The sequence below is a fragment of the Python bivittatus genome, unplaced genomic scaffold, assembly GCF_059951505.1.
Source record: "Python bivittatus isolate LINGU-HERP-01145 unplaced genomic scaffold, Pbiv_v1 ctg000850_np1212, whole genome shotgun sequence".
NCBI lineage: Eukaryota > Metazoa > Chordata > Lepidosauria > Squamata > Pythonidae > Python > Python bivittatus.
The window spans coordinates 63,438,134-63,458,834 of NW_028277112.1; the positions used below are offsets into that span (position 1 = coordinate 63,438,134).

Here is a 20,701-nt window from a genome sequence, read left to right on the forward strand (position 1 = left end):
GCGCTGATTGGTCAGCAGTTGACCAATCCGCGGGAGCCAGTCGCTTGAGAACAGCGCCGCGGAAAGAACCGATTTGAAAAGAGGAAGTACGAGTGGACTACATCTTCCAGGAAGCCTTTGCGGCGTCGCCTTGGCTGTCGAGGGAAGCCAGGTGGGTGCGGTATACGTCATCAGTTTCCAGGTGTTGCTCTTATAGCTGGATGCTTGCTAGTGGCGTTACAATTGCTTGGCTTCCTGTCGCGTGCGCCGGTCTTTAGAGGTTAAGTGTTTTAACACGCTACTCCTTTGTGATTTGTTTCCAGCGGAAAATAGGAAGCTTGTCGGGAGAGGTGATTATGAAATAATGTCCTTTTTGGAATGAGTAAAATGGATTGAGAAAAAGGTTCAGGGCTTAGCATAAAGACGTTTAGATGGTCGGAAAAATAGAGAATAATTGTGTGTGTACTTGCAACTTCAGACCAAAGTCAAATGTTTCATCGTTATAATTTTTGAGTAAATGTCTGGATTGCTTATTGTTAGTCTTTAAAGTGAATCGTATGATATTCTTTCTGTTCCAATATGTAGGGAAGTAGGTTTATTTTCCCTTATTTTTTGTGGCAAAATAATATGGTTCAGTTCAGTTCAACTTTATTGATTTAGTCTATTGACCATATCAAGTACAAAATAATATGGTACGTTCACATGTGAGACAGAGTACAGAAGTTTATAGCTCTCTCTGGTATTGGGTATTTTAAGTTTTGCATGTGCTATTGTTACTGCTGAGTCTGCAATCCTATGCTATTTTCAGTAGCAGTCTAGTGTTCACTAAACTAAACTGAGTTAATCTTATTTGCTATGCATACATAAATCTACAAATTAGAACCATTTAGTTGTTATAAATATTATCTTTCATACTGTTAAAGTTGTAAAAAACCAAAGTTTAAATTTGTATGGCAAGTATTTCAGTTTTCCCACAGTTTCTGTTTTGTGGGCTTTTCTCAAATCACCCACCCACCTTATCCTGGGATTCTAGAGTTCATCTAGTTTGCTACCTCTGCACAACATATCAAGCCTTAAAATAACAGTATGTGTTTGTACAATATACTGGGCCAAAATATGGTTGGCTAATCTATGGTTCACTGTGTTATACAAACCTGGCCATATAGTTAAACACATCAGAGTGTAACTTGCAGTTTTTTTACTTAAATGATTTTAGATATCCTTTATGTCAGAGTTCCTCAACCTTGGCAACTTTAAGACGGGTGGACTTCCCTTGCTGGCTGGGGAATTCTGGGAGTTGAAGTCCACCCGTCTTAAAGTTGCCAAGGTTGAGGAACCCTGCTTTATGTAACTGGGCAGCCTTTCATATTATTATTTCTAGAATTCATATGGCTGCCCAAATCAAACAGTGTGACTCTGGGTGACGTACAAAACACAATTAAAATAAAACAACAGCCAGCATTAATAGTAATAATCACTAATATGTGACCTAGCCCACATATCTGCCTTCTAATGGGTGCCTCACACAAGGATGTATTATTGGTCCTACATCCAAGCAGTGTAAAAGCAAGTTGCCTTTCTGAAAGTAATTTTCATTTCAAAATAACCAGACAGTTCCCTTCGCTAGTTACTCATTGCTGTAGTAGGCAAGCAGAATGAAACATAGTACTGATGGAATTATCCCAATTAACTGGATTTCTCTTTCCTTAACAACCCCACCCCCACACTACAAGATTTTTTTGATGCTGGAATTCTGTCTCCCCCCCCCCCAATAATATTGAATTCTGAAGGTGAGGTTGAGCATGTAGAGTGAAAAGGGAAGGTTTCAGCCCTCCTCTCCTACAAGCTCACTGGGTTTTACACACCCTGGCCCCACCTTCCTGTCTTGATGTAGCTGCTTCTCATTACTGCTGCTACCACCTGTTATTCAGGAGGAATACCTTTACCTGGCATTCTTCCCTTTATACCCAACAGGTGAGATAGGACCAAATGAATGAACATATTATTACAGTTTAAGACCAGATTATAAAAGTTAAAAAACTAGATAGGGCCTATGCAGCCTATGACCTTACTGGTAAGTCCAAAATTAAAAAGACTAAATAAATGAAATGACATGTGTAGAGCCACCTCCTATGTCTATAGCAAGAATATAAAGCGAGAATGTAAAAAATATAGAACTGCTACAAAGATAGAAAGCAATTTAAAAAGGATCTCCAAAAGATAAGGATAATAAAGGTTAAGGTTCTGAGAAAACCATAAGATGGTATTGCTTTGTTACCTACATGACACATGCAGTGCGTTTGCCTAGAAGAAAGTAAACATCAGAAACAAAGATTTCAGCTACTGTGGTACACACCCATCAAAGTAAGTTAAATGCCCAACTGCAAATTCCTGGTTAAAAGTTCATGCCTTAGAAACAAAAGGATCACTGCAACAAACAATTCCTACTTACTTCTCCTAAATTTCCCCAAGGTCTTGTAGACTGCAGCTTTAAATCAGAGACATAAGAATAATATTAGCTCCTTTTCTTGCCCCAGTACCAGATTCTGCCTGTATTTTAAAAGACGCATTTCTCTTCCACACAAGGGGAGGAGCTGGATGAATCTTCTTTTCCACTTGCTGAGATAAGCATTCTTCCTCAGGAGGACGTCATTTGAGATGGGTATATAGTTCCTGTCTGAGGAACAGCTGTCAATCTTGTGAATATCAAACGGCACCACAGTCCACTCCAGTTCTGTAAAGAGGGAAAGTAATTTCAGTAGAATCTTGGCTGAGAAAAATAGAAAACGTACTCTTTAGGATGTGAAATAATATTTGGAGGGGGGTTTGCTCTTACATTTGGCTTGCTCGGGGACAAAATGTGGAAAAGGGAATAACTACAAAGTTACCTGTCACATTTTTGATAAATAAATATAGTATAACACCCAACCAGGCATTTTCTAGGTGGCTCTTCATGAAAACACTCTGCTGTTTGATGCTTTATGAGAGGTTTTATGGTGTTGGCTGAAGATGGAGTATTGACTACAGAGAACCTGCTGATCACTGGGACTCGGGGATACAAAAAAAAATTGGCCTAATTTGACAAGGGTTATGTTCTCAGTACTGGCTTAAATGCCAAATAGTTTCTGGCATATGCGCTGCGAAGTTTCAATTCTACAGCAGCATCTATTCTTGCCTTTGTCTCCCTAAATTTTTCACCTCAAGTAGTTTGCTTAGACATACATATCTGGGTTGCATCCACATTTAGGACCACTAGGCAGCAGCGAAGAGTTAAACATTTTTCTCATTGCCATGTAGTGGACCTCCAGTTATGATGCGGCTAAGCCTACACCAGCTGCCTGCACGGTAGGGCTAGCAGGGTGAACGAAGCTGTATTATGCTTAACTATGGTTCATTGAAAAAAATAAATAGCAAAATGAAGTGGCAAGTGATATGGAAATCTATCAGCTTCCGTACAAGATATGCAGTAGCACACAATGCATTGCTCCTGTTTAACTCCAATGAGAATAGTGCAAAGATATCATAAATAGTCATCAAAATACTGTAGGGTCTGTAATCCCTTTTAGCACCCAGGATCTCCCAAAGCCACAAGCATGTGCCGAATTGCCATGAACTTTGAAAAGGAAGTCCAAGAAAGATCCTTAGAGAACACATAGTCACTGCCAACATTGGACTAAAAATGGAGAGAAGAAGAAAAACATCAAAGAAGATAAAAAGAGGTGGGGGGAAATAGTGCACATATACTTAATTACAAAATCTCAGTCCTGATGGACTCTGCTTCAGGAGCCTGTGGGTAGTAAAAAACAACATATTAATGAACAATGAAATAATAGTAACAAGCATCACATTAACCCACATTAACCATTGTTAACTAGTGTAACTACAAACTAAATGGAAAAACATTTCACATATAACAAGAATTTGACTGAAAAGAATCTCAGAAAAGGAAAGTCTGATATCAAATTAAATGAAACATCTATAGAGCCCAAAATTAACAAAATAAACACAGTTTGTATAATTAACATTTTAAAAAGATGCATGCTGCATTCAACCTCCTAACCAGGAATAGAGAACGCTTCTGATTACACGCAGTATGCAAGGACATAATTACATGCTAAAGATTAAAAGCATAACATTACCAAGATAAACTACTAATATATATTTTTAAAAACCTTCACAAAGGTACTGTACAAAAAACATTCAGAGCATATGGCTACATTCAAACTGTTAGCTATAGTAAAAAGAAAAAGAAAAAAACCCATAAACGAACAAAAAAAATGATAGGAGGAAGAAAACCCCAGGTGCAGAATACTTAAAACTGGCAACAACTGTGTAAGTAAAAAGATATTTAAAGCCTCAGTACTATACATAATAGTACATGTACTTGAAAATTCAACCACCAGATTCTAACTACCAAAAAATAAACATTGCGTCCAAAACTCAAAACACCTCCTAATCACAAAAAACATGGAATAACAAAGTAGTGGAAGTGATGCAGCAAAGTGAAGAACTTCACTAAGACCTTTAGAGGCCAGTCATTTTAATCTTATTATCCCATCTGGCCTCTATTTAAAGAAGAATCTTGTTGGCATAAGCTGGTATGTATTCTAAATCCCCCATGGACGATTCTAAAATAGTGAGCTACAGCCAGTGTTTGACTTAAGGGGCTTGTGCGTTCATAGGCATCTGTTCCTAACCACCGTTAGGACAAACTGATAAAATGTATGTCATGATGTCACAATGAAATTGCATTGCGATGACATTGCAATGAACGTTATGTCACTTGCCTGCCTCCCCCACAGACATCTATGAACATTTTTTTACATGTCATATTCCACAAAAGTTTGTCAATTTTTTAAAATTTTCTGGTGGCATAAAGAAAATGATATGGACATTTACAGGTAGTCCTTGGTTAACGACCACTCATTCAGCTACCATTGGAAATTACAACAATGCTGAACAAGTGGTACTTACGACTGGTCCTCGAAGTTGTGGCCATTGCAGCACCCCCGCGGTCATGTGATCACGATTTGGGCACTTGGCAACCAGCTAACACCACAGTTGCAGCATCCTGCAGTCACATGATCACCATTTGTGATCTTCCCTGCTGGCTCTCCACAACTAAAATCAATGGGGAAGCCAGCAGGTAAAGTTGCAAGTCACTCCTGCTCCTGTCGCTTTTTCTCCCGAGGAGCCCCGCTACAGAGTATGAGATCCCAGGGATCTCGTACTCCGTAGCACATACCCACCTGCAGCACCCACTCCCTGCCCGCCATAGCACTCACCTGCCCACCGGCTTGTTTACCAGCTGCCAAAAGAAAGGCTTGTCATGACTGGGACTTGCAACTTCCTGCTGGCTTCCCTGTTAACCTTGCTAGTTGGAAGCCAGCAAGAAGTTGCAAGTCGCAGTCACATGAGGTCCTCGCTTAATGACCCACAATCCTCACTTAATGATGGCAACAGGGACTGCTGGGATTGCTGTCACTAAGCGATCTGGTCATGTGACATAGTGCTTTACAACCACATCGCTTACCAGCGGAAATTCCAATCCCAATTACCATTAAGCAGTGTTGTCCAAACTTGGCCACTTTAAGATGAGTGGACTTCAACTCCCAGAATTAATTAATCCCATGCTGGCTGGGGAATTCTGGGAGTTGAAGTCCACTCATCTTAAAGTGGCCAAGTTTGGACAACACTGCCATTAAGTGAGGACTATCTGTACTGATATAGATCAGGGGTTTGCAAAACTTTTTCAGATCACCGAATCAGTGAGTTAAAATAAAAGTTCCTGGAACCCCTGATTAAGAGGCAAAACACTAGTGATAGAAAATTGCTATTAAAATGAAAAGTAAACTGTTTATTGTAAATGCACAATTAATATTTCCAGTGTACAAAAAATAAAACTTGAATTTCACAATTATTTGGAAGTTAATGTTTTAACCAAACCAATCAGTGCTCTGGGCATTTTTTGTTGTTACACAAATCTATATGAAATGCCATTTTCTTCTCATGCAGTTCTGCACATTTTCCTTTGAAATAGCCAGGATGTTTATCTTTCAGGTTGGGATGTTTGGTTTCCAGATGTTTTAATAATTTTGCAGAACTCATATTTTTACCCATTGCTTACATTCAGCACCCAGTACATTTGATTTGTCTTTCTTACCAGTCCATGTAAAACCAAAGTTGATATTTACTTGTATTGAAATTAAGCTCAAGCGCAAGTACAAAGTATTCCCATTTACTTGTGCTTGAGCTTAATTTCTCAGAACTTGTGCCATAAGAAGCAGTAGCAACACCAGCAGCACTGGAATTTGTTCTGATTTTTCTGCTTTCCCCTTTTTCTGTAACATCTACAATTGTACCAGTTTGTAACTGATTATCCGTATCTGGGAAAATATTAGGCCTAATCAAAAAAAAATATGCATATATGGAGGGGTATATACCTAGGGTGGGTGTGGATGGTATGGATTTTTTTAAACGTTGAATGCCTGTCTGAAGACATACCTTTGCAAGCATGAGTCTCATGTATGTTTACTTCGGATTTGAAGCATGCGTGTACTGCAGCTGAGTTGTGCAATCTTAAATTTATTAAGTCCCCCACAACTCAGTGGGACTTATTCCTAAGTAAGTGTGCACAGGATGCCACCTTGATTTTCGGCAGACTTTTTGGGGACACGCATATGCATACACACAAATATTGTCTGAAAAAAACATTGTGTAAAAAGGGAGGGAGGGAGGGACTCACCACAACTGCTTTTGCAGAGCTAGAAATGTTTTTACAAGTTTGGGCGTAGGCAGGAAGCCAGGTTTGTGGACGTGTACATGGTGAAGGAAAAACAGCATTGAGGTAGGAGCAGATGGCCGAGTGTGTCTGAGGGTTCCCCCACCCTCTTAATCCCTTGTGGAATCCAGTTTGAAAAATCCAAACACAGATTACCGATGTAGAAGATCAGAGATGAAAAAGAGGATCTATCTACTGAACTACAGGTAGATAAATGCCTTGGGTTTCAAAGGATAATGACAATAAACCCTCTGTTTGCAAGGAACGTGACCTTGAAGGGGACTCCATCCAAATACAGAAACAAACTCTGACATGGGAACAGAAGGTTTTTTTACAAGCCAATAGGAGAAATATTCTTAGTGCAGCTGAAAGCAATCATCAATTTGAATATCCTGGATCAAATTGCAATATTTGAAAATAACTTTAATAAACCTAGTAGCTCTATGATTACATGCTAAACTGCATATTACTTTATGACGTATGTCTGAACTTGGTTTCTTCTTTAGTACTATTTCCCACTGCTGATTACCAGTTTTAGCTCTCAACAGGGAAGGATATCTTCTGCATATTAGATCCCTCTGTAACTTGTCTGTTTCTGCCACTTAGAAGACCAGTGCCTCAAAATGTCAGGAAAAGATGCATTTTAGACAGTAGTGGTTAAAGGGCCTCCAGCAGATCCATTAAAGCAGTGTTGTCCAAACTTGGCCACTTTAAGATGAGTGGACTTCAACTCCCAGAATTCCCCAGCCAGCATAACTGGCTCATCTCCACTCATCTTAAAGTGGCCAAGTTTGGACAACACTGCATTAAAGGAATTTGACGACTGCATTCACCTTGGGGCATCAGGTTGCTCAAAGTGCTCTCTAGTGTTTGTAACATTGCAGCAGTCATCTGAGATAACAGAGAAGAAAATGACTTAATTTAGAAACAGGTATTCAAATCTATACCTGTTTGACAGCTTGAAATAAGCCTTCTGCCCCACTTCATCCCACTCCCTGCTTTTTACTCTGTATCTCTGCTGAATTATCAGAGCATCCTATACTAAAATAAACACCTTCCCAGGCCTTGTGCAGGCTTCATATGAGACAGAAGAAACTTGCAGATCGACCAAAACGTAATCTAAAAATAATAATTGAGCTGGCTGTGGGATAAATTCTATGATTTGGCTAACCCTTTGGTTTTTGTCAAGTTTATGTGCGGTGACTTTTGTGCTAGCAAGAGCCAAAGGTGTCAGAATGCTCTGTCAACCAAAATTTCAACTGTCACTGGCCATTCTCATATCCAAACCATTTCTGACACACCTTGGACACTCCGTGAGCAGATAATAACTTCATTTCTGGAACGGAGAATGCAGCAATTACCTGCAGACACAATTTTTCCCAGGGCATTGACTGAGAACACAGAAAATCATACCAGCAAGGCTTTTTGTAAATGAAATTTGGAGTAGTGGCAATTTCAGTTGCTTGTTGATATCAGCAAAATTACTGGTCAAAGGCTGGGTTCACACGTTGCACTAAAACATTGTCTCCTGAATCACCTTCAGCTGGCTGTGTTTGCATATTGTGCTAAGTTATAAACCCTGACTTATAGACCATAATAGCTGAAATCACACAATATATTAAGACAAAAATGAATCATATTATGGTTTACACGTTGTATAAAACAGGCTGATGGTTAATCCAACCAAGCGGTATGCTGATTTATGTATGGTATTACACCATTGCTCCATCACACATACCTTGTCCCGAGGTAAAAAAAAATTCACAAATTGCTGCAAAATAAATGTTGACATTATGGTAAGGATATATTACTGTTGCTGCTGCCATTGTTGCTGAATCTGTTTTGGTTCTGGTGGACCAAAATGTTCAGTGAAGGGCACTGCAGTCATAACTTTTCAGAATTTTTTCAAAAAGATCTCATTGTTGTATGTATTGTGTCACTTTTAAAAAAAATAATCTGATTTTCAGATCCATTAGCAATTACTAATCAACGAGAAGATAATGAAGTAATGTCTATTTCATTCAGTGATAGCCCTAATTATCTAGGGAGGTTTACGTCACTCAAGGCATAGTCACATTTCAAATTTATACCCGGCTGCTATGTCCTAGGAATTGTACTTTGGGAACTGTAGTCTTGTTCAAGGTATCTTGAAAACTATATCCATTACAGGAGCTACAGTTCCCAGGAAAACGCAGAGCGTGGGTTTGTTTACCTGTGATACAAAAATACATACTGTACATTATTTAGAGTTTCATGATTTCAAACCCCTAGATTCTGAATCAAACATGTAATTACTTCAATCCTAGGACAAAAACATAAATCTATAAATTCCCCAACTGTCTCAATGAAAGATGTTTCATTTTTCAAACACATCTCCAAATCCATATCATTTTGTCATTTCCATTTCATTTCTACTGAAAATGTGGACCCTTGGAAATGATTACTTTGTCAACAGTTTGACAGCAGATTTCAGTATCATGTAGAACACGCTCTCCCTGTTCACCACCAGCCTGCTCCAGTTTTAGTCTACAGATGGCAATGCAGTTACACTACAATTATCAATTTCTGAAAGAATGGAAGCCCTTTGAATAATGGAAGCTCACACACTCTCCCGTGATGCTGTCCTCGTGGTTGACAAGTTTGTGAGCAAAATTATTCTCTGCAGCTTCAGAGGGTAGAAGCTGTTTATAGAAAGGGCAAGGCGATTGAGGTCATGGGAGAATTGCAGTAAAAAATGCCAGGTTTTGACACTGAAATCCTTCCTTCCTTCCTTCCTCCCTCCCTCCCTCCCTGTGGGGAAATTGATAAGACACATTTTGACTGGAGGAAAATGATGAAGTCAACTATGACAAGGACAATGTTGTACAATGGACACCATGCAAAGGTGACTGTTTTATAAGAGACATTCCCTCTTTTAAGAGCATTGCCCTATTTTGATTTCAGGAATTTCCTTTTTTTAATGTGTTAATAGCATATTGAATGATTGATTGGATCTACAGTATATCTGTGAAGGAATGGTTGGATGAAGGCCGCGCTCGAGGAGATAAGCATTCCCTTAGCCCTCAACAGGAGCATGGAAAGTTTAAGAGGATGAGACTGGCACCACCCTAAGGAATTCACGGTGTTGTGGCTTGCTGGCTTGGGAAGTTAGATTCAGTCTGGAGAGAATGATGTCAGGTTCAGCCCAAAGAACTTCCCGAGACAGCACAGATACAGTTCTGTTGCGTATATTAGCTTCCACCTCAAGACAGAAATCTCTCCAGACTGAACCTAAGTTCCCAAGCCAGCAAGCCACAACACCGTGAATTCTTTAGGGTGGTGCCAGTCTCATCTTCTTAAACTTCCCATGCTCCTATTGGGGACTAAGGGAATGCTTATCTCCTCGAGCGCGGCCTTCATCCAACCATTCCTTCACAATATCTGACTTTTGTTCAGGAGCTAAAAGTAGTGTACATAGTCCTTCCTCCTCCCATTTTTTCCCCACAACAACAACCCTTTGAGGTAGTTTGGGGCAAGAGAAAGGCTGGCTCAATATTACCCAGTGAGCTTCTGTGGCTGAGGGGAGACTAGAACCTGGGTCTTCCCAACGGCAGTCCAACATCTTAATCGCTGAAGCATGCTGGGAGTTGTTAAAGGTGTAGCATTCTCATTTAAGGATGCAAAAGTGCGGTTTAGGTGTGTGTTTTAAACTGGCCTGTGCACCACTTTGCTGCGAGCTGTTACCTGAAATTAACCACCATCTCCGAAGGATTTCAAGCATGATGTCAATCCTAAAGCTTCTGATCCCACCAAAAGTTGAGTTAATACTCAGTCCCACATTCCCAGCCAGATAATTTTATTTTCAGAAAGTACAAAGGAAAAAAAAACAGACTCAGCTTTTTGGAAGACCATTTTCCTAAACTCAGATGATAGGGTATTGGTCTGTAGTAGCCTACAGGTTTACTTTTAAAAGCTGTAAACTCATCCCTTATGCTTTTGGGGTAAAGAACACAGACTTCTTTAAGTACAGATAATTCCACTTCATCCTTGCAGTTGATTGGGAAAAGAGGAAAATGCCTTCTGACCTAGTACTTTGATTGACAGATGCCTCCAGGACCTCAGGTAGATGATTTGTCAGAGTTTGCCCGGAATTGAACATAGGACTTACTATATAGTATACAAACCTTGAGATCCCTCATCCAGTGTATAGTTGTGCAATTGTAACCAAGCTTCCTATGAAAGGTGCCTAGAAGGAAAGGGGGCGGCTGTCTATCCTATAGTTCCTCTATAGCAGTGTTTTTCAAACTTGGGAAGTTTAAGATGTGTGGACTTCAACTCCCAGAATTCCCCATGCTGGCTGGGGAATTCTGGGAGTTGAAGTCCACACATCTTAAACTTCCCAAGTTTGAAAAACACTGCTTTATAGTTTGTATGCATCTTAATCTCATTGATATTTGTATCTATTTATTTCTCAAGGTACAACCTGTATTCCTTTGCAGCCTACACGTATATGCCAACATGCCACTGGGCACCGTATGGTAACAGCAAGAAAAAACTAGCAAACCCCTTCTATCCCTTATTGTCAAGTGGTTGCCTCTAGGATAATAGTAGGATAGTCCTTGAGTTCATATATCACAGCTAAGTCCTAATATAGCTTGTTTGGTTTGAGTCTCACAGATTATGTAAACCAACTCTGGTTGGATTAAAAAATCCCATGGTTAAGCAAACTATAGCTTCATGTGATGTGCAGACCAAACCATTGCGTTGAAGTGTTCCAATGGCATGACCTTCCAGAGCTGAATTGTTTTGCAATGTGACTGAAAACTATTATGGATGAGAGTCGCCTGCTCTTTGACCATCTGAAGACTTGGGTGCCCTTCAGGACTCCCAGAAATAACATTTGCACAGCACTAAAATTAAAAAACACTTGCCTTTCTCCTCTGTCTGCCAGACCCATTCACATTATCCTTGACATCCAGAGGATTAGTTTCCAAGGCATGGCTAATTGTGTTTACTGTATAAGAGGGTTTTAATGAGGTTTAGATCAGTTCACCCCTCACAGGCAAAGGAAGGGACTGGACAATGAGGAGTCAACTGTTAACTCTTTTATTCCTCAACATCTCCCCTACCCACAATGAAATACATAACTCTACCTGTCCTGTCTTACTGTTTTTGATGTGACGTGTTTTGAGTTGATACGGTCTTCTGACTAGTCAGTAAAAACTTACAGCTGGTACCACAACTAAACACCATGAATTGTAGGCAAATGAAAAGCAGCAATATATATATATATTTCACGAATGGCCTGCCTCCCCTTGGAGAACAAATAAAAACAGCACCACTCAGAAGATGCTTGAATGTAGTATGTTTTATCGCCAAACTCACCATCTTACTGATTCCTTATGGCCTCCCAGATCTATCAGTTTAAAGTGGGCTTAGAAGCCATATAACCTCCTGGCAAAAGAAACTGTAAGAGAGGAGAAATTCTTGAGCTGTGGGTGACATCCCTTTCTTATCAAAATGCCCCATTTTTTAAAGAAAACCCTAGCTCCCAATAGAGTGTTCCAGTGTATTATAGTGTAATCTGTGCAATTTTACTCAGAAGTAACTCCTTCCAGTTCAAGGAGACACCCCCCCCATATGAATACGCTTATCTCTAAAGTCAGCTCTCTTGCCCCCAGAACCCCCACTGAGCTGACTTTTGCTGATCTTGAAATGAATTCTGGTCAGACCTGGTTGGCTCTTGGATGGGAGGCTACCAGCAAATCTTGGGGGTATAGGCTAGACTAGGAAGCTGAGAAAACTTCTCAAAAGAAGACCATGGCAAGCCACCTACCCACTGCTGTCAAAAAACCAATGTGTATGTCCCCACGAAGCCTGTGGAGTTGAACTCAACTGCATTGGGATTTACCTTTAAGTAAGGTGAATGGATAGCAGATGCAGTTTAATTATAATATGAGGCACCCTGAGGTTAAAAAAAATGCATATATATTCTGATCAGGTCTGAGCTGTTGGTGATTGAGCAGAAAAATAGATCTGGGGTGAATACTGGGTAGCCCATTGAAATGTCAGCTTTGTTACAAAAAATGCAAATTCTGTATTAATTATGGAAGAGGTCAAAAATAAACTGTACAGAATGGCCTCCCACGAATGAATGGGGCTGTAATAACTGGAATGCTATGTACAATTCTGGTTGTTGTGCCTTCTGCAAGAAGGATAATTAAAATAATCAGGGATAGGAGCAAACTGAACAGACAAAAAAAGAGTACTTCATACAATGCATAGTTGCGCTGTGGGATTGGCAACCACAAGATGTAGTGACAGCTACCAATTTTGGACAGCTTGAAATGGAGTTAGACAAATTCATGGCAGACTAAGCTATCAATGGCTGCGAGTCATGGCTGTCACATCCCCCAGGTCAGAAGTAGCCTTTCTCTTAACGTAACAGTCATAAGAAGACAGGCAAAGAAGCTATTGCATTCAGGCCCTGTTTGTAAGCTGCTCATCCATATCTAGGATGATGGACTAGGTAGATATTCAGTCTGACCCAGCAGGGCAATTCACATATCCCAAGGAAATCTGGAATTGGATGAATTCCACTAATTTAAAAATGTTACATTAATCTATTTACCTAATGACTGAATAGTGCTTCCCAGCGGACACATTAACATATTTCACTGAGTCATTCTTAGGTCCAATATGCTGGGTGAATCCAAAAATCAGTCCATTTAAGATCAGGAGATGGATCTTTCCAACACCCAAATAAATACCTGGTCCAACAATTAATCAAAGCTCCTTTCCCTGGTCAGGTGGTACTCAGTGAACACCAAATCCCAGTCATTCTGGGTCACTGGCCCGCCACTACCCAGTCAGCCACTCAAGAAATGAGGCAGGGTTAGGCCAACTGAAAAGGCAAGGTATTCCACCAAACTTAATGGCAATCAGAGGCCTCCTAAACACTGATTGGCTAGGCTATAGCATCCAAGCCACACCTACTGCTCCCTGCCTAGCCAAAAGAGGAGGTACGATTCACATAGACTAGAAGTCAAGCTAGTAGACTAAAAGAAGCATTATGTGCTCCCCCAAATGGGACCTGCTTAGCTAGTCTATGTGTTGTCACATCCAACTCTAAACCAGCTAATTAGCAAATGTAGCTGATGATTCAGGCAGGTTTTTGCCAAGCTGTCTTTTGATTTTCCCTCACTGGTACTCCTTAAAATGGTATAAACATCACTGTCTCCATCCATCTCAGATCAGAACACCACCCTTTCTAAAAATCATGGTGACTGCAGTACAGGTAGTCCCTGGGTTAAGAATGCCTAGTTTAAGGATGACCCATACTTAACAACAGAGTCTATTGTAGCAAAATTCGAGTTAAATACACAATGGTCCGAGTTCATTACACAATACTACTTATACAGTATTATACAATAATACTGTTCTGGCTTATATACAAATTTGACTTAAGGACAGACCTGTGGAACGGAACTCGTTCTTAAACTGGGGACTACCCCAGTTTAACCCATGAGAACAGGGCTTGCTTTTAATTCTGAATTGCCCCAACCACTACCTATCTTATTCTTTAACATTTGCTATACAGTTATCTTCCTTAACCTTGGCTTGTTAGTTTCTACACATCAAACTCTCTGTGTTTTCCAGGGGTTGCCATAATCTGTTGTGTCCACTCAGTGCTTTAGATTCCCACAGCTCTACTTAAAGTTTTTTCCTCAAAGACATGGACTCTGTAGTGGAAGGAACTACCTTTTAATGACTGACAAGACCTTCACAGAAATGCCACTTTTTATAACAACCCAAAGTTGATTTGCTTTATTATCATTTTCAGGAGGTCCGGGGGCTTAAGTGAGGAGGTACTGCTTTTAAGTGGCAGATCAACACTGTGGAACAGCCTCCAGGTTGAGATCAGAGTAGCTCCATCTTGTTAACATTTTGGAAGCTTTTAAAGACAGAATTGTTCTAGACAACCTTCTCCTGAGTTTATCAAGCCATCTTTATTTTCTGTTTTTATAATTTGAAGATTTCTGCTGGAGTGGCGTTGTTTATCATAATATTACAGCAAATGTTTTATTGGTTTTATACTTCATATATGCCACTGAGAGTGATGCAGCGGGGTAGACATTTGACAATAAATAAATAAACAAGGTTTGATGACAAGGATTGCTCCTTCAAAAGTTCTGGAAGGACAGGAGTTGTGATTTCTGTTGACATTTGACCTTAAATGTCACACTTAAAATCCATTATTTTAAGTATTCTATTTGCTGGTGAGATTTTTCTGGATACAAGGTTATTTGCTTGAACATTCACTTTTACGCAGTAATGCTGGAGTTGCTTTGTCTGACTGAGCATTTTGTTCACCTCCTATCAGTAGGTTTCTGTTGTTTTATTTATGAATGTTATGGGGCCATTTTGGATGTATGGCTGGGCATTTTAAGGGTGGAACAGTAGCCTTTTGCCTTCCATAGGCCTTCAATTCCCATCATTAAGGGAAACATGCAGAAAATTATTTGCTGTGCACCTTCTGGTGATATAATTCCATCACCAAAAAGTTCTGCAGCCTACCTGATTGTCAGGAAGCTCAGAAATGCTCCCCTTTGGGTTAGAAAAGAACAACAGAAAGCATATGAAGGGGGTACAAAAGCTCTCCTCCGAAGACGCTGTTCCTCAGTATTGTGGATGCTGTCTAAGCAGGATCTTTCAGCATTTCATTTTGGTTTCCCAACTTGGCATGTCAATGCCAAGGACTGAACATTGACTGAAAGTTGACTTGTCTGCATGCAGGCTATCACTGGGCCCTAACCTTTTCCTCATTCTTAGTGTTGGGGCAGAAGACAGAGCTGTTAAACTATATCTTGCTTAAGAATAGTTTGTTGAGAAAACCACAATTAGCTGGGTTCACCCATCACAATAAACCCGTGCACACGCACATTATGAATTAACACATAATATTAATCCATAGCTAAATAAGATTCCAGTATCTGCTTTTCCTGGATCTGCCTGTCCTATGTTTGCTAAGATGAGCAAGCTGTGATTTGAGAGACAGGAGAATGGGATGTGCTTCCAGAGAGAGGAAAGCTAAAAAATGAGGATGCTGGTCCATCTGAATGATACTGAGTATGGGCAGAAGAAAGCTAATTCTGGTGTAATGGTTAAGGTGTTGGACTAGAATCAGGATTCAAATTCCAGTTGATTATGGATCACGTTGTGGATTTTGGCTTAGTCATTATCTCTCAGCCCAGCCTACCTTGTTTTGTTCATGAGTATAGCATTAAAAAAAAAAAAAAAAAAAGCTGGATTCACATCATATCAAACCAAGCTAACTATGATATGGCTTAGCCTGAGCAATGTGGAAACGCAGCCATGAAATCCTTAATGATTTGTCATATATGACTGAAAATGCCTGGCAAAACATTAATTCTCAGTATCTTAAATGCCAATTTAGAGATGGAGATCAGGAACTTGATTGTTGAAAGTTAAAACCCAGTCACAAGGAGCTGGATAAAAGCACCAGTTCTGGGGACAGGGAAATTAAACCATTTTTCACAATCTGCATCTGCGATCCAACAGGCCAGGAATTGCTGGGATCCATCCACCTCCCACACTAAACCAAGAGAATCTGAACTTAACTGATGAGAAACAGGGTTAGTCTCTTAATGCTGGTTTATAATTCTGCACACTCTTACTTTGAACTTACTTGCTCTTTTCTACTCAACCCTAAGGTCAGTTTTGAAGCAGAGAAACCACTGCTTTCCTCCTCTCCGTCCATTAAAGAAGTAGCCGTAAAAAAGATGAACAGATGGAAGCTGCAGCCAGGAACGAGCGACGTGAGGTCAAATACCCTATTAACTGCTGCCAGAAAGGATGCCAACATCACTTAGCGTTATGGAAATTCATAGTGAAATTGACAGGATCCAACTAATGGGCATTAACATGAGATATTAGAAATGAGGATTGGAAGCCTGCTAAGGCACCATGAAATGACAGGGAAAGGGAAGGCAGGCTGAATGCGAGGACTTGGTTTGAATGAAATTACTGTAGTTGAATCCAAGTGAAGTTTATAACAAAACGTTGCAGCGTGGAGGGCACCCAGTTGTTTCCATTCCATTCCCCTCTTTGCTTGACCTTCTTGACATTATCAACATTTTGTGACCATTAGGTATTTTTAACCTTCAGTACTTAAGTGCTCTTCCCCACCCCATTCCCCATGTTTTGGTACTGATAAAATTTAGGATGAGGTGAAACCTGCAACAAAAGCTCTTTTTCTGTGGTTTTACTGCCTTCGTATCGGGACACTTTGCAATACTGAATTACATTTGGTTTTGCGTTTACCTGTATCACGCCATGCTTTCCCAATTGATGTAGAATTCAACGTAGCATTTACAAAAATACAAAGCAGATGGAAATCAGAAAGCAACTACATGTTGCAGTTTCAACTCCTGAGATTGTTTGGAAGAGAAATCCAAGTTTGGCCTTACTTGTTCAACCATAGGAAACAAGGGGAGAAGTTCAGCTTATGGAGACATATTTCCAGGGGGACAAAAGGTAAGAATGGGAAAAGAGAAAAAGGAGATGTAAGGCAGAGAGAGAAACAACCAATAAGTTCCTTTAGGAGCTGCTGAACTGCAGTTCCCAGTATCTCTCCCCATATGGGCATCTGTTGGGGGGGCAGAGAATCATGATCAAAACCTTGCCTTTTCTGTATGTCACCACAGGTACAAAAGGGGAAGGCTTCAGTTGCAGGACCGCTCACTCCATCTTGCAAATTTTGACACTCCCTGTGGATGTTGTTGCCTTCCCCTCAGCTTGCCATGATTACCTGGAGTTATCACCTTCCAGGTGTTGTTGAGCTTCCTGTTCCCTTCTCTCCGGAAGAGCAAAAATAAATTCTTGAGGTACAGTTTGACTAACTCCTGCCATTTTCTTCACCTTTGTTTTTCAATGGGGTGCCGTTGCGTCCATCACTGAATACTTTTGAGCCATTTACTATGCGTGAAATTAAGAGAAAAACCACCGTCAATCTTCTAGGCCAGTCTCTCTCAACCTCAGCAACTTTAAGATGTGTGGACTTCAACTCCCAGAATTCCCCAGCCAGCTGGCTAGGGAATTCTGGGAGTTGAAGTTCACACACCTTAAAGTTGCCAAAGTTGAGAAATACTGTTCTAGGCAGCTTGTCTTGTTGGAAAGACGCATGTATAACCTGCTTCTCTCAGCTTTTTGGCGAACTTTTAGGAGGAAGACTGGAGAATGAAACAAGAATACCCCTGTGGAATTCTGGATGGTCACCATCAGGAATTCTTATTCTTCCCTTACAATTCATAGCTGAAAGTGTGTACCAACTTAACTGAAACATTGCGTTTTGATTGGTCTGGGACTGTAAATAACTAAAGAGAAAGAGATGCCATTGATGGTTTCCCCCTTTAATAATCTAAAATGGACCCCTTTGCTATATGTTGTGGTAAACTGTTCCTAAAAATGAACTGTGTACTGTATTATATACTTGCTTTGGTCTTAGAATTTCTCACCATCCACCTTCTTTAGAAGATCTCCAATATCTATATTACTATAAATATAATTAAATTAAATTAAATATATTAAAGCAAGAGGAGGAACATTTCCTTATTCTGAGTTGAATTTCGTTTACCTCTGTCATGTACTCCCTTCCTTGCCTTCCCTAAATTCTGAAACTGCAAACCTGGCCTCCGTTCTTTAGCTAGGAGTGGGCCCAAAGGGCAGCCATTCTTCACTGAGGAATGGGTATGAAATAATCAGACCATGTACACAAATATATGAAATGGAGGGGAGTGCAAAATGTTTCCTGTTCAAAATGGGGTGTTCGGACCATTCTGGAAAGGCTCCAAGTTTGACATGTCCTATTTGGAGCTTAAACAGGAATCCTGAACTTCAACAGGGCCGGTTTTGAACTCAGAATACTTTCAGAGTGATCAGAACAGCACTGGCACAGGAAGATCAGAACAGCGGTTTTTAACTCAGCGTGTTTACCATGCCAGTAATGAACAGTGCTTTTGATTCTTCAGATGCAAGATTACAGTGTGATTTTATTAAAGGGCAGCACGTAGGGTCCTCCTACTATAGAAATAACCAAGCATGTGACACTGTGACTAGACTACAAGAACAAAAGAGCCACCTACTCTTTATAACTATGAATAAGGAAAGCTGTATTTGATTTTCCTTTAATGACTGAAACGTGGCCATTTCAAAGCAAAAGACTTTGATTCAGTACATCATGAGCAAAACATTCCAACAGATTATCCACAGTCGTTTTACAAGGTATGACCTTAAAACAATGCTCAGTTTATGTACAGACACATTTATACATTTGTCATTTGAACTGTTACCAAAATTACTTGGACCACAATGAAAATAAACAAACAAAAATCTGTACTTTCCTTTGTCCTTATCCAAACTCAACGCCACCCCAACCCCCATGCATATGAAGAGCAAAACAGACTATTTAAGACATGGAAATGTGATCTTTATCACGAAATGAGCAGGATCTTCATTGTTCTTCAGTTCCATAAGTACATTCACCAAAAGATATATTTTCAAAAACAAAAATGTTCACAATGCCACTAAATCCCCCTTTTTAATTTAAAAAATGTAAATGCATCCTTCATAAAAACAGTTGCATCAATAATTTTAACATTTTATTTTGAGGTTTGGTATGCAAAAGCCATATGGAAGTCCAAGGTACATGAGAGGATACCAAAATCTGACTTTCTCCTGCTCCCCAAATGAGGCTGCCAGACTTCACTGTTATTGCCGTAGGCTTGATTTTTTTTTTTAAAGCTCGGTGCTAAAAATTTTGTAGTTACTCTTCTGGGCCATGCTAAAATCTGGAATGGATGATTAAATTGTATTAGGAATTATTTGCAAATTGTAGTATAGGAAAAAAAAAAAGGAAAATGTTATTTCAACTGCTAATGGAACAATATATTTATGACAATTATACCTAAAATTACCCACTAAGAAAGGATGCAATAAATCACCGATTGAGGGAATAAAAAAAAAATCAAGCACTACTGATTTGATGGAATCCATATTTTCACAGGGTATTCCCAGCAATGCTTCCACGGTTACTTGATTTTATAAAAGCATCTTCATGTGATTAAAAAAAGAAAATACTACTATTACTGTGTGGGAAAGCAACTTTTTTTTTTCCAGAGGAAGAGCGTTACAGAATTGCTGCAATAAATCTGTCAATTAATGTGCTATGTAACGCTGCCCTTAACTTGTTTCACAACACTGAAGTATTTCCTAAAGCAAAAAGCAAGGGAAAAAAAGGAATTTCTAAAGCAGTCAGCAAAACCAATCATATTATGTTTTTGAACACTTAAATCCTCTTTGGGGATAGTATGGCTTCCATTGCTTTCAACTGATGCTATTGTCATAGGGGTAGAAAAGCAAAATAGCATAGGAAACAGGGCTACAGGCTTATCCACTAACTTGAATGAAAGAACAGCTTTGAAGTTCCAACCAGAACTCATTGGCCAGAGTGCCTAAAAGTCCAACTGAGCGCTCTCTGCACATTCACAGCCAACTATCTGTGAAAGCTCTTCTTGCTTTGGAATAGCTTCCCTGCTACAACACCATCATCAGATATAAGCTGGTGAAAGATAGACCGTGGCTCAGTGGAAGGGTACGTGTGTACTATGCAAAAAGTCCCAGATACAGGTCTTGCTATCCCTTGGTAGAGTTGGCGACAAACCTGTCTGAAATCTTAGAAAGTTGACTTTTGGGCGAAAGATCTGACCTAGTTTCCTATGTTCCTAATCCCAGTTTCCAGTTAAGAAGAGATCATGCAAGTTGTGGGAAATCCGACGGACTGAAACATCCCAGAACTGCGGCCAATGAGAGTGGATAATAGGTGAAATGGGCTACTAAAACCAAGCTGGTGTAAGATAGATTTCTTATGCCGTCCTTAAAATA

At 39.9% G+C, this 20,701-nt stretch overlaps 1 long non-coding RNA gene across 2 annotated transcripts; it reads left to right on the plus strand.

Annotated features, from left to right (window-relative positions):
• Positions 1–70: 70 nt before the first annotated feature.
• On the plus strand, positions 71–20,701 carry LOC148213866 (uncharacterized). Of its 2 annotated transcripts, none has more exons than XR_015793804.1 (3): positions 71–151; positions 16,474–17,646; positions 20,552–20,701. It is a non-coding gene; the product is annotated as an uncharacterized LOC148213866 (long non-coding RNA). The 2 variants fall into 2 exon arrangements; XR_015793805.1 differs by lacking the exon at positions 71–151 and adding an exon at positions 202–329.